At 40.1% G+C, this 14,082-nt stretch overlaps 1 long non-coding RNA gene across 2 annotated transcripts in view; it reads left to right on the plus strand.

Annotated features, from left to right (window-relative positions):
* The window catches only part of LOC115893852, a 359,383-nt gene that overhangs the window by 29,166 nt on the left and 316,135 nt on the right, over positions 1-14,082 (plus strand). The window contains exons 2-3 of one of the 2 annotated variants that reach the window (XR_004053874.1): positions 9,711-9,837; positions 12,443-12,810. This is a non-coding gene — a long non-coding RNA (uncharacterized LOC115893852). Of the gene's footprint in view, positions 1-9,710; positions 9,838-12,442; positions 12,811-14,082 lie in introns of those variants that run through there. The other variant, XR_004053873.1, reaches the window with a different exon arrangement.

A 14,082-nucleotide genomic window follows, 5' to 3' on the forward strand; every position in this document is an offset into this window, starting at 1 on the left:
TTTTTTTTTTTTGGTAACATGCTTATTTTCTCAGTCTCTACTTCTTAAAGCTTGCTGTTCCCACTCACTTAAATAACAATTCACTAAGAACCTGAAAATTTGCAAATTGTGATTGCTATTGAATATAATTATGACTTCTATTTCATAGGTGCCAGTTTTCCTTATTTCTAATAATTACATCCATAATGATTTTCAACTTTATTACAATTTTGCAAGGGAATCTAGCATATCATTTGTGTGTGTTCTTTTTCTTTATAGAATCTATTGTACAGAAGCTGATCTTTCTTTTAACTAGTATCAGTCATTGAAAGTATTTGTTTTATGTTAACAACTAAAGCTCAAATATGTTGCATTAATCTCTTCTCCTTCTCATCCCATACTCTCTGGCCTGGCCTTTAATACACATTTCCTACCGGGTAACATGAAGTCTACCTCACATTTGTAAGTTTTCCAAGCTTTTCTCGTTGGCCTCATACCATCTTGACATTCTGGCATTGACTTAGATAATAACAAATATTTAGTAATGTAATATTTTGGCACATGTACTTCCCTACAATTATATGGCTAGTAGGAAAAAAAGGTCAGCTGTGTAATTTAATCTGATGGTGACTAAAATTAAGTAGAAAAACATCTAAAAGTGCTTTTGAAATAAATAGATCAAGTGAAGGAAAGAAGACTCACTTTAAAAGACAAGAAAAGGAAACACAAAATGAAATATGTAGAGAAATAGTCAAAGCAGCAATAACTGTCTATAAAAATTCATGGACATTGAACATCAGGTTCTTTCCATATATATATACATATTTTTTTTTTTTTTTTTTTTTTTTAGACAGCGTCTCACTCTGTAGCCCAGGCTGGAGTACAGTGGCGTGATCTCAGCTCACTGCAAGCTCTGCCTCCCAGGTTCACATCATTCTCCTGCCTCAGCCTCCCTAGTAGCTGGGACTACAGGCGCCTGCCATTGTGCCCAGCTAATTTTTGTTTTTGTATTTTTCAGAAGAGATAGAGTTTCACCTTGTTAGCTAGGATGGTCTTGATCTCCTGACCTCGTGATCCACCCACCTCGGCCTCCCGAAGTGCTGGGATTATAGGTGTGAGCCACCACGCCCGGCTCTTTTGTATATTTTTAAATCACAGAATCGTGATATGGTTTTTATTCATCTGAAAGAAAACCAGTAAGCATTAGAATTATCATCAGTAAAGAGCTGAGTAGATACTGAAGAAGGTAGCCTCACTCATTCAGCCTGTCTATATCAGAATAATAGGTAGGACAAGGAGCTGGACATGCAAGCTTCGTTTGGGCACAGAAAGAGCCAGTACAGTAGGGCCAGCCTGGGTGAGGAAAACTGTGGAGTCAAAAAAGGACAAAGAAAAATGAGGGGCTTAGGTTGAGTATAATTATATAAATATGAGCATGTGCTGGGCGTGGTGGCTCACGCCTATAATCCTAGCACTTTGGGAGGCTGAGGCAGGTGGATCACAAAGTCAAGAGATCAAGACCATCCTGACCAACATAGTGAAACCCCGTCTCTACTGAAAATACAATAATTAGCTGGACGTGGTGGCGTGCACCTGTAGTCCCAGCTGCTCGGGAGGCTGAGGCAGAAAAATTGTTTGTACCCAGGATGCGGAGGTTGCAGTGAGCCCAAATTGGCCATTGCACTCCAGCCTGGCAACGGAGCAATACTCCATCTCAAAAAAAAGAAAAAAAACGAAAAGAAAAAAAGAAAGAACATGAGCATGTGTGTTTAAGGTATTCTGGGGTAAAGCAAGCTCATCCTTTTTACCACTGATTTTGGTCATGAGACTGTAATTAATAAAGCATATAGTTGAAAACTACATCGTATCACAAGCTCTTATTATTAGTTAACATGTATGTAGCTTGTACATAATGGGGGGCTTGCTGAGAAGATAGTTTATATGTAGAAATAAGTAAATAAACACAGTTGATCTACTTGGCCAAAACTTTGGAAATCCTTGCCCTCATGTTAGGAAGTGACTGGAAGGGAGAAAGATGCTCAGAATCTATCCTGAGTGGGACCACTTCAGAAGTCATTCTGAGAGAAGTCACCTCCGTACCCTGCATGCTCCTGGGGACACCATCACTGCCTTTGAATGGCTTGCGTTGGCCATAGAAGTTGGAATGTGTGTCGTTGATCCTTTTCGTAATCTTTGCCTTACACATTGCCTCCATTCAAGGACTCCCCTCCTCAAACCTCAGGAGCCAGCAGCCCATGGTCCAGTTGCTCACCAATAGTTGTTTCTTAAGTTGAAAAGAATATGGCCAATATCCATGGGTTCACTCTGCCATCTGGAAACTTCCTTTAGTTAATAGATCCATCAGGATCAGCCAGGACTTTCACTTTTGGGGATCCAAACCCCTGCCTACACTGAATGGTGCAAACTTGAGGACAGATAAGTACTGAAATGATATTTGTGACAGAGTCAGGAAAAGAGGAGGGAAAATTTTGATTCCAATGAAAGGCTAAGGGAGACAGGACAATTCACAATGAGTGGGTAACGTGAAAACACTGGGGATCTGTAGAGGGGGCGTGGGGCAGGGGATGGGAGGAGATGAGTCAGCAAGAGGTGAAGGGGTTCGTATTAGTCTGTTTTCATGCTGCTATGAAGGCATACCCAAGACTGGGTAATTAATAAAGAAAAGAGGTTTAATTGACTCAGTTCCATAATGCTACAGAGGCCTCAGGAAACTAACAATCATAGTGGGAGGTGATATAGGCACATCTTACATGGCGGCAGGTGAGAGATGTGAGGAGTGAAGTGGGAAAAAGCCCCTTATAAAATATTCGGATCTCGTGAGAACTCACTCACCATCACAAGAACAGCATGGGGGAGACGTCCCCATAATCTAATCACCTCCCACAAGGTCTCTTCCCCAACACGTGGGGATTACAATTCAGATTACAATTCAAGATGACATTGGGGGAGACACTGGGCCAGGCCATATTAGGGTTTTAGAAACAAATGGGAAGTTCATAAAACAATTTTTTCATATCCTTCAATTTTTGCCAAAATATTTTGGAGACAAGCGGAGTGACATTGGAAATTACTGTCAAGGTAGAGATGTTTAGCAGATAACTTTGGAAGACAAGTGACGTTCAATGAACATTTGTTGGAATTAAAATAGAGGTTGGCAACCATTTTATTATAAAGGGTCAGATCTATTATAAAGGGTCAAACTATAGGCAATTTTGTAGGCAAAATTGAGGATATTATATAGGTATTTATATAAGAAGAGAGAAAACAAATGTCTACAAATTTTTTATTGTTGAAATTCAAAATATAATAATGACAAGTTCATTAAAATAAAACACAGGCTGGGTACAGTGACTCACACCTGTAAATCCAGCACTTTGGGAGGCCAAGGCAGAAGTATCACTTGAGGCCAGGAGTTCAAGACCGGCTGGACAAAATAGCAAGACCTTGTCATTAAAAAAAAGCAAAAAATAAAAAAAATTAGCCCAGCATAGTGGTGCATGCCTGTAGTCCTAGCAATTTGGGAGGCTGAGGCAGGAGGACCGCTTAAGCCTGGGAGATCTAGGCTGCAGTTAGCTATGATTGTGCAACTGCACTCCAGCCTGAGTGACAGGGTGAGACCCTGTCTCAGTAAACAAACAAACAAACAAACAAACAAATGCTTAAACAATTTAAACATACAACTCTATGAATGATAAGAACAGATTCTCTTTTAGGGTGATAATATTTTGCTTAACTAAGGTTCACAATTAGTTTTTGCTGTCATCAAAATCAATTGTAAACTCATCTGTTAATGTTGATTCATAATGAAATTTCATGTATTTTATCTCTGAAAACATCTTCTCACACAGATAGGTTTTGCCCAATACTGATATCAGTATGTTAGCTTGTGATTTTAATTGGGCACATTCACTAGTTCGAAGGCAAAGAGAATTCTATTAGATTTTCCCCTTGATATTTGACTTTGGTGGTCCATTCTGTTGCATACTAACAACTTCCACAGGAAAGCTAAGTGGAAGCTCTTCAACTGCGCAATTAAGTGAATTTTGAAATTTGGAGGATTTTTGCTTTGTTCTGTTTTTCCTTTAACTAAGATCTGAAAAATGCAACTGGAACTATAGTTTGAACTTGAAAAACATATTCATTGCAAATTTATGTGGGAATGGAGATCTTGTGTTTTGTTTTGTCTTTTAACAGTATGCGACATGTAGAGCTTGGGCACAGTGGCCCACACCTGTAATTCCAGGACTTTGGGAAACTGAGGTGTACACATCACTTGAGGTCAGGAATTCAAGACCAGCCTGGTCAGCAGAGTGAAAGCTTTTCTTTACTAAAAATACAAAAATTAGCTGGGCACAGTGGTGTGTGCCTGTAATCCCAGCTACTCCAGAGGCTGGGGCATGAGAATCACTTGAACGTGGGAGATGGAGGTTGCAGTAAGCCAAGATTGCAGCACTGCACTCCAGCCTGGGCAACAGAGCGATACTTGGTAAAAACAAAACAAAACAAAAAAAACAGAAAACAAAAAACAACAGTATGTAATGTGTATAAAGGAGCTTTACCTTACTAGGTTTGAAATAGTGTTAGTTGTCATAGAAATGGTTTTGTTACAATGGAAGTTTTGCATAGATGCTGTCTTTCATCTTATTAAAAAAGCAAATTTTAGGTATTCAGTGCTTAATAAGAGTGGTTGAGGCTGGGGGCGGTGGCTCACGCCTGTAATCTCAGCAGTTTGGGAGGCCGAGGTGGGTAGATCACCTGAGGTCAGGAGTTTGAGACCAGCCTGACAAACATGCAGAAACCCCATCTCTACTAAAAACACAAAATTAGCCAGGCATGGTAGTGCATGCCTGTAATCCCAGCTACTTGGGAGGCGGAGGCAGGGGAATTACTTAAATCTGGGAGGCGGAGGTTGCAGTGAGCTGAGATCGCACCTTTGCAGTTTAGCCTGGGCAACAAGAGCAAAACTCTGTCTCAAAAAAAAAAAAAAAAAAAGAAAGAAAAAAAAAAAAGAGATAGGAAAAATCAGTGGCATGGAAATAAGTAGTGGGCAAGATTTGACTATGAGTCTTGGTTTGCCAAACCCTAAATTGGATTGATATGGCCTTTGGAGTCAGACTCCTTAGCTCCTTAGTTTGAATTCTGGCCATACTCACTCTTGAATTGTATAATTTGGGGCAGATTACTCAACCTCTCTAAACCGTCTAAGACAGGACAAGAGTTCTCCACTCATAGAATAAAGTTTAAATAAGGAGTATGCATGAAATAATACAAACAATTAGTAAATAGTATTTTTAAATTCCACTATAATGCTATAAATGGATCCAACAATTTAGCCATGTAAAAAGGGGTTAGTGTTCTTATTGTAAAGCTGATTAGTTGAGCTTGGGTAAGCCTGCTATGGAGGATGTGTGCCAGCCACCAATGCCCTCTATCTGAATTCTTGTTTTTGGGATATCTCCATGTATTAGAGTTACTATAAGTATTTTATTAATGTTGCCATCCATTGTGATGCTTCTGAGATGGGATATTTCCTTTGACCCCTTCACAGGACTCATGAAAGGGTGGCTCATTTACTCAGCCCACAGCTCTGAACCCCTCATAGGAGGGGAAGCACAGAGTTGAGTAGATGCAGGAGCTGCAGTGAATGAGTTGGAACTGACTGATCACTGCTCTCTGGCATTAGCAGGCTCTGTGTGGGCCCTGCGGCAGTGTCCAGGCATGTCACAATGCTCTTTTAGCTCTGCTGTTTGAGAGGGGGTGTCTGTGACCCCCAGAACCCCAGAGAGCATGTGTTACAATCAGTGCTCTTTCAGCATTTGCCATCCACAGACAGCTAAGTGTTAACCAGCTCAGTGAAGGCTCAGAGTGACAGCCTTTAATAAGCTGCCCCCTTAGTACCTGATTTCTTGTCTTGTGTCCAGGAAGAATCAGGTCACACGAACAAATTGAAGGGTGGTGTATATGGAGGATTTTAATTGAGCAGTGGAAGTGGCTGTCACTGGGAAGGGGAGCTGGAAGGGGGTTGTATTGGGAAGACAATCTTCCCCTGGAGGTCGGCCGTTCCCAGTTGAACTCTTCTCCAAAGTCCCTCCATCAAGCCATTCCTCTGAAGTAAAGCTGCTTTTCTCCAACATCCAATTGCTTCTTCTCTTCTCTCCTTTGTTGCTGCTCTGCTCTGCTACTCTGCCAGTGGAGCTTGGGGTTTTTATGGTACAGGATGGGGGTCATGGTGGGCCAGAGTGGTTTTGAAAAAGGCAACATTTGGGTGGGAAAATAGGAATGCATGTTCTCATTTAGGGCCATAGGTCCAGGTTTGAGAATAGACCTTTTCTATCTAGTATTTCCCTGACTCCTGTCTGTATTGCTTCCTTTTTAATTTTTATTTGTTTATTTATTTTGAGATAGAGCCCCACTCTGTCACCCAGGTTGGAATGCAGTGGTGTGATCTCAGCTCACTGAAAACTCTGCCTCCCAGGTTCAAGCAGTTCTTGTACCTCAGCCTCCTGAGTAGCTGGGACGACAGGCCTGTGCCACCACACCTGCTAATTTTTGTATTTTTAGTAGAGATGGGGTTTCACCTTGCTATCCAGGCTGGTCTGAACTCCTGGGCTCAAGTGAGCTGCCTGCCTTGGCTTCCCAAAGTGCTAGGATTACAGGCATGAACCACTGCTCCTGGCCCCTTTTTAATTCTTTATAACCACTTTATGAGATAGGCATTACTTCCATGTTATGACAAGGAAATTAATATTGTCATCCTTGAATCTGCTCCATTCATCTTCACCTACTGCCCATGCTAAACTAATCCAGCTTCACCAGCTGTATGCAGGGGCTGCCCAGTTAATCCCATCTCTTCCTTTCTCCATGGTGTACACTGGTAGCATATAGAGCATGATTCATGGGCTATTCCTCTGACTTTGTAATGCTTTCTAAAGGCAATGAAGCCCTTATTATCGTTTTTTATATTGTCTGATTTTGTGCTTATCTCTTTCCACATTGGGTGATCCTAAAAAAGCAGCAATGTGCCTTATTTATTTTGGTATGTATAGAGATTAATACTAGTAGTTATTCAAAATAAAAGTATTGAATCAACTAACAAATGAAAGAAGATTATAACAGAAACAAAAAAGTATTTTTATTAATATTCATTACTAATTTCAAAGCGTTTCAGTAGTTATTTCATTGCAGTCATGTTTTTCATATTTTTTATGTTGTTATTTATTTATAAACCAAAAGAAATCATTTATAGAAAAAATGACTTGGATTGACATGTGATCATGTTCAGACCCCTAGTTTGCCATTAACCAGCTGTGTGTGGCCAGGCACAGTGGCTCATGCCTGTAATCTCAGCACTTTGGGAAGCTGAGGCAGGAGGATCACTTGAGGTCAGGAGTTCAAAACCTGCCTTGACAGCATACTGGGACCCGTCTCTACAAAATTTTTTAAAATTATTCAGGCATAGTAGTGTGCACCTGTTGTCCCAGCTTTTCAGGAGTCTGAGGTGGGAGAATTGATTGAGCCCAGGAGGTTGAGGCTGCAGTGAACCATCATCAGACTATTTGCACACTAGCCTGGATGACAGAAAGAGACTGTCTCAAAGAAAAAAGAAAAGAAAGCTAAAAAGCTATGTGTATTTATGCAAAAATTTTACTTTTTTCTTCTTTTATTTCCCTTTCTTTTTTTTCTTTCCTTCTCTTTCTTTCTTTTTTTTTTTTTTTTTTTTTTTTGAGATGGAGTCTTGCTCTGTCTCCAGGCTGGAGTGCAGTGCTGTGATCTGGCTCACCACAGTCTCCTCCTGGATTCAAGCAATTCTCCTGCCTAAGCCTCCCAAGAAGTTGGGACTACAGGCATGTGCCGCCACACCTGGATAACTGGTGTATTTTTAGTAGAGGATTTCACCATGTTGGCCAGGCTGGTCTCAAACTCCTGACCTCGTGATCCACCCGCCTCGGTCTCCCAAAGTGCTGGGGTTTTCAGCGTGAGCCACTGCGCCCAGCCCATTAAATTGTTTTTCTTATCTTGGTAACCAGCATGTGTAGATTACAGTTTCCCAGGCACTTCTATCTTCATAAGACTGGACTATGGCTGTCTTCCTATTGTGTATCCCAGCAGCTAGTCTTGTTACAGAACCAAACTGGGGTCCTCTTGTCCAGCACAGTAAGACCAGATATCCACACCACAGTTTGCATCAGTAGAAAGGAAGGTGTTTATTTGTAGGGCAGCAAGCAATGAGGACTAGACAGTTCACGCTTAAGTCCCAGCCTCGTTGATGGATTGCAGGTAAGAGTTTTTAAAGGCAGGGGCAAATTTTAGGAAAGCAGAAGTTATAGGCAACATGGTATGTCAATACATTTGCATTGGTTTTGGCCTTAAAAAGATGGATAGCTTTAAGGGAGAGAGGGCTTACGTATCATAAATAGATTCAAAGATTTTCTAATTTGCAATTAGATAAGTAAGAAAAACCTTGTTTAAAAATTTGGGGTCAGCAGATTCGAATGTTAGCTCTGGCTCCTGGATGTGACTCCCTCTTGGCCCCTCAGAATGAAATGTAAAACAAAGAACGGTGGTCAGAGTTCAGACTTCAGTTCCTTCTTATCTGAGGTCTACATGCCAGCAGGTTCATTTGGTGGGGGTCTGGGTTTCTGGAAAGCAACTCAGAGACGTATGTTGTTATCTTTAGTTTCTATAGGAGAACCAAACATCCCATGATTGAAGCTTTCTTGGCTGCTGTTTTAGGCTACTATTACTTTCTTGCTTTTCAAGTTGATTATTTATTTCTCAGGGCTAGCTAGGCACCTGAATTTCCCTTGAAGGAGCTCAAGATTTCCCTTTATTTCCATGCTTGGGTGTGGAGAGGTGCAGGCCTCTAAGAGGGGGTCTCTGCTCCTTTTCAGTTTAGAGCCTGACACATACACCTAATGCCTGATTCAACAAATATTCACTTCATGACAAAATGAATGAAAGCACTATCATATGTGATGCTCACATTATTCCTATTAGACAGATGAGGAAAGAAAGATTAATTAAAGGATTATTCCACAAGGTCACAGAGATGATAAGCAACAGTACCAAGATTTAAACCAAATCTTCTGACTGGAGAGCCCTAATCTTTTCAGTGACTCCAGCCTGCTGCTTCTATTAAAGTTGTACACATTTTTAGAGCTGATCTATCAAATCATGTTTGTTCAGAAGATTTTATGATAAACACTTCATACTTTAGCACTTTTATGATATTTAGAACCATAAGACAGACTTAAACTTCCTCAGCACAAAAACACCAGAAAGGCCCATTGAGAAACCTGCTGCAAATTCTAATGTGCATCTGCAGAGGATTAGGGTCCCCATAAACATTCCGGGGCATTCCCCAGGGAGTTTCGTGGACTCCTATTTCCCAAAGCTGTTCAGAAGTTCCTCGCAGTCAGGAACATTTTTGTGCTGCTTAGGCAAGTATGTTATCTGCAGACTGTAATTTCTCAAGTCCAAGGAAAGGAAATGTTGGTGACAGAAACTCACTCTGGGGACTTCATCTACGGAAAGAAAGCTCACTTATCACAAACAAACCATTTCTAAGAGAGCAACAATTTTGTTGACTACATTTAAAGACAGAAACACGCAGTCCCCAAGTGCAATTTCAGTTTTCCAAAGGACAGTTTGATTCCTTTTCAGAAATGCCTTGGTGATGATTTTTTGTTGTTTTGTTTCGTTTTGCTTAGAAGGACTGCTTAGCGTGCCTCTTTAGTCAACATGAAAAAGAAGAAAAGAACAAGCAACTGAAGGATCCTCTGATGGCCTCGAGGCAGTGGATTGAGAATATCTCTTAAGTACAAGGAAGTATTCTAGGTAAGACTAGTAAAGACTTTTTAAATCGGGCTCAAATACCCCTCAAACACTGGCACAGTCAGATGGATTCAGATTAAATGCTTTTTTTTTCCCCTAAAGATTGTCTGTTTTCCATACTAATTTTACAAAATCCCTCTAAAGGTGCTGAAATCCCCATAATAAAATGTTAATCTCTTACATTAAGAATTGGATGAAATTTACTTACAGCAGACAATCTTGGGTTCTATTATGTTTAGTATACAGATTTTTTTCTTTTGATAACTGCTGTTTTAAAACTCATGATATTAGGTTTCAGGATACGTATTTTATAAGATATAATATATATTATATATTATAATATATTACATACACATATATGTATGAATAACATATTTAGACATATATTATATTTATACATAATATGTATATGTAACATATAATGTATTATTTATAATACATAATATGTATATGTAACATATAATGTATTATTTATAATACATAATATGTATATATAATATGTTATAATATATTAGGCTTTGCAGGCTATGTAATCTCTGTTACATATTCTTCTTTGTTATTTTTACAGCACGTTAAAAAAATGTGCAAAACACTCTTAGCTTTCCTGGCATAAAAAAATTGGTCATGGACCAGATTTGACCCTACTGTGCCAGCACCTAGACAGACACATGATATAATCATTGCCTTTCATGCAGTTAACAAAAATATATATATAATGTATATATAATATACATTATATCCATGGAGGTGGACTCTACTAACTGGCTATTCAAATTCACTCCCTTTCTCTCTTGTTAACAGAATCCCTATTGCATTTGGTTGACAATAGAACTGCTATGGATGAAACATGGCAGGTCAAAGCCAGTTTTGGCAATTTCATTTGTCTTTCCTAGTGATTTGTCTAGAGTTGGCATGTGACTCAGCTCTGGAAGATGAAACTTAAGGGGAAATGACCAGATAGATTTCTGAGAAGGATTTCACTCCTCTTTTAAAGGCAAACATATATAAAGGAATATATGTGTTTGCTTCCACTCCATTCTGTTAAATGAAGTTTAGTCTAAAGTTGCCTCTTTACATATTTTAAATTGAGCCTAAAGCTTTCTTTGTACATAGTGAACTATAACCTAAATAGAGGTGTAAATGGACTCAAATCTACTCTTGTGCCAGTCACTGAGTTCTGGCTAATCATACAGGGGCAACTGTTTAAACCATTTTTAAATAAGGCAAATGCTGAGCTGTAACCCACCTGGCTGTTTCTGAACCTCACTTCCATTTTCTGTAGGTCACTTTCCTTCTGTCCATAAGTCTTATGTCACCACATGCTTGTGCTGGAGTCTCTGAGTCTACTCTGGCTCAGGAGGATGCCCAATTCATGACTTGTTCTTTGCTCAATTCAACTCTGTTAAATTTTATTTGTCTAAGGTTTTTCTTTCAACAATTCTTTCTTGCTTGGGATTTAGTTATGTGAGGTTGTGTTTTGCCTCTTTGGTAGTCCTCTTTTGACCAAGAAAGAAAGCCAAAATGATTCAAAGTGATGTTGAGCTAACATTCTGTCACTGTTGTGGTGTTGAATTGACCCTACAACTCAGATGAGATTGTTTCCTTGACCTTGACCCTCTTCATGGGTGGGAACTAGATGACTCATTTCACTCAGTCTGCTGCTGGCCACTCCTTGCAAGAGGGAGCATGCAAGCAACCGAGTGTGGGACCAAAGCAAATGAACGCTGGAACCGGCCAGTTGGTCCTCTGGCAGGAGCAGGCTCTGTGCAGGCCCCACAGCAGTGTCGCAGCCCCTGCCCTCCCAGCACCCAGATTGTTGTCCAGTGTCCAGGAAGAATCAGGTTACATGAATGGATTGAAGGGTAGTGTATGCAGAGGATTTTACTGGGTGATGGAAGTGGCTCTCAGCAGAATGGAAAGTTGGAAAGGGGATGGTGTGGGAAGAAGGTCATCTTTCCCTGAAGCTGCACCATCTGAAGTTGGTTGCATCTATCTGTAGTCTCTGAAGCTCACTTGCTTCTCTGCTTGCTTCTCAGCGTGACACTCAGCCACTTGTTTCCCTCATCCTCAGCTGCTTGTGTTGCTCTGCCAGCTGAAGTCTTTTTATGGGCACAGGATAGGGGTAGGGCAGACCAAAAAGAAAACCAACAACATTTTGGTGGAAAAATGGAGTTGGCTATTTTCACTTAGGGCTGCAGTTCCAGGCTTAAGGGTGGGGTTTAGCTGGGAGCCCAGCCCTTCTATATCATAACCACCTATCTCTAGCCTGCTTATGAAACCACCATTGCAAAATTGTAACTAAGACAGGGAAAGAGATTTGACCTAACCAACTGCATCTTGCTTCTGATCTCCAAGCTATCCTTGTTCTTTCCTGGGCATAGGCTGAACTAACTTCTGGAGGAACTTAGTTTATAGTTTAAAACAAAGATGATAACAGGCCTTTACCAAGGGAAATCCCCTTCTTGCCTGGGGACTTGACTGCCACTGTAGGTTGAACATATTAGCCACAAGATTAGAAATTATGGTTTAAGTGTCATGCAGCTGGAGGCTACAAGATTCTGACCCTTCTTAACCTGCTTGTAAGATCAGTGCTTGAGATATTTTGCAGACCCTGCAACTGATGGATCAGCTGGCACCACCAAGGTCGATGAACTGGCTCATCTGATCTTGTGGCCCCCACCTAGGAACTAAGCACAAGAAGCATCTCTGACTTGACCAATCAGCATGCCTGTCTCATTGGCTTCCCCCCACCCACCAAGTTGTCCTTAAAAACCCTGATCCCCCGAACCCATGGGGAGACTGATTTGAATGATAATAAGAGTCCAGTTTCCTGCACAGCTGGCTCTGCATGAATTATTCTTTCTCTATTGCAATTCCCCTGTCTTGATAAATTGGCTCTGTCTAGGCAGTGGGCAAGGTGAACACATTGGGCCATTACACTTGTGATAAGATAAAAAAAAATCATGTCTTTATGCTTCAGGCTATTGTTAATTCTGTATGCTGATACTTTCTGCTAAAATGTACTGATTCATTCAGTTTTTAGATCTATTATAATGAGTTCAATGAAATTATTAAAGTTTTTTTTGAAATGAGAAACTCAAATTACTTGGAGTCCTAATTGGTTATAGTATTATCCAGACAGGGATTAGTGTAACCTGGTACTAAACAATCTTGGACATAGCCATTTTGGTTCGAATTTATATGAGAAAGGTAACCACTTAGAGAGCAGAGTGAATTCAACCATGAAAAATCAATTTAATTTTCTTGTCTGATTAAGGAATGTGTGTGGGTGTGCTTATGCGTTTGTGTGTTCAGTATTGACAACTGTAAATAATGAGATTCAGAAAATATTATTAATTGTAGAGGTTATTCAAGCACTAAGCTTGAGGATGGCCATCTGGGAAGCAAGGATTCCAAAAAATGGAAATCAGCTTTCCAAAATGTGGAATTTTGGGGGTCATCTATATAGATAATACTTAGGCTAACTTAACAGAATTTCAACATCTTTGACTATAAGGCTTAATGCATGGTTACAATGATCTGATTGGTTGAGGTGGTCTTTTACTTTCAGGAAAGGTATATTTGATTTCCACACTGAACATGTGACAGTCATGGGGTCTTTTGCATGATCTGGTCTGAATTAGGTGCAGACAGTAAAGGAGGCAGTTAATCTGTAACAAAAGTCAGTGATTAGAAGAGGAAGAGGCGTGGTCTCTGGTCTCTCCTAGTCATTTACAACACAAGAGCAACGAGAAAGAGAGTTATTCTACAATCTAAGAAGCAGAAGCTGTAACTACATTCTACGTGATTCAGATCACAGTCACATTTCTCTCAAGGCTTAAAGAGCTTTGAGGGTTCCAACAGCTTTTAAATTGCATGTGTTTTCACAGTATAAACACAGAATGCATGTGCTTCACTTAGTTAGATATTGGTTAGAATATACTAGACTAGGAATTAAGGAAAATAACGCTTGTGATCTGTCAATAGTGATGTTACAAATCCGTGCTGTAAAGTTCATACTCTTAAACCCTCACATTCCTCCCTCAAATGCTTATTCAGAATGGATAGAAATACAATGCTAGTGTAATATTATTTTACCTTATTTCTGCATTTTGACATCCCAGAATGGTATACTGCATTTTCACTGCCATATAGGAAACTTCCCAGGGCTCTTAAGTACAGAATTAATACTCTTTAGACTTCTATTGACTCTAGGTTAGCTGTGTTAACTATTAAAACTCTGCCGCA

Source organism: Rhinopithecus roxellana, chromosome 2, assembly GCF_007565055.1.
Source record: "Rhinopithecus roxellana isolate Shanxi Qingling chromosome 2, ASM756505v1, whole genome shotgun sequence".
NCBI classification, from domain to species: Eukaryota; Metazoa; Chordata; class Mammalia; order Primates; family Cercopithecidae; genus Rhinopithecus; species Rhinopithecus roxellana.